Source organism: Lactuca virosa, chromosome 7 (assembly GCF_052849685.1).
Source record: "Lactuca virosa cultivar CGN04683 chromosome 7, Lactuca_virosa_CGN04683_v6, whole genome shotgun sequence".
Lineage (NCBI taxonomy): Eukaryota > Viridiplantae > Streptophyta > Magnoliopsida > Asterales > Asteraceae > Lactuca > Lactuca virosa.
This window is the reverse complement of record NC_136432.1, coordinates 228,845,745-228,846,566: the sequence shown is the minus strand read 5'-3', so window position 1 is coordinate 228,846,566 and position 822 is coordinate 228,845,745. Positions and strand designations below refer to the sequence as shown.

Genomic DNA, 822 nt, shown 5'->3' with positions numbered 1-822 from the left:
AGTTCTGCAGTCCTTCAATTGTGATCAATCCAAGCCAGTTGGAACTCCTTTGGAAGCTAACTTGAAACTTGATCCAAGCACTATCTCCCACTACTAATGAAGAAAGGAAGTATATGAGCAGGGTTCCATACTCAAGTGTTGTTGGAAGTCTCATGTATGATATGGTCTGTACTAGACCTGATTTTGCTCATATAGTTAGTGTGGTTAGCGGGTTATGAGTAATCCAGGGAAGACTCATTGGGAAGCTGTAAAGTGGATCTTGCGATACTTGAAAGGAACAAAAGATGTTTGCTTGGTGTATGGAGCTAATACGGAGAGTGACTTAGTGGGATATGTTGACTCTGATTATGGTGGTGACTTGTTGAAGCACAGGTCACATACATGCTACATATTCACTTTATTCGGATGTGTCATCAGTTACAAGTCAACGTTACAAGATATGGTTGCTTTGTCTACAACTGAATCTGAGTACATGTCCATGACGGAAGGAATAAAGGAGGAGATACGGTTGAAAGGGATTATTTAGAGTCTTCGTCTGAAGGTGAAGAAGCATGTCATGTATTGTGAAAGTCAAAGTGCTTTGAGTCTTGCAAAGAACCCTGTGTATCACGAGAAAATGAAGCACATTGATGTCTGGCTGAATTTCATTCGGGATATTCTGGAAGGAGACAAGTTTTCAATACTGATGATTGATACCAAGGTCAACCCACCAGATATGTTGACAAAGTCTTTGCCTACGGAGAAGTTCAAGCTTTGCTTGGACTTGGTTGATGGTCGTAGGAGGTAGGTCCCTTTGGGGAGGGATGGCAGGAAGGGATAAGA

The 822-nt window shown here is 41.8% G+C and overlaps 1 pseudogene; it reads left to right on the top strand.

Annotated features, from left to right (window-relative positions):
- The first annotated feature begins 214 nt into the window (after positions 1 to 214).
- LOC145127624 (secreted RxLR effector protein 161 pseudogene) lies at positions 215 to 526 on the top strand (annotated as a pseudogene).
- Positions 527 to 822: the final 296 nt, after the last annotated feature.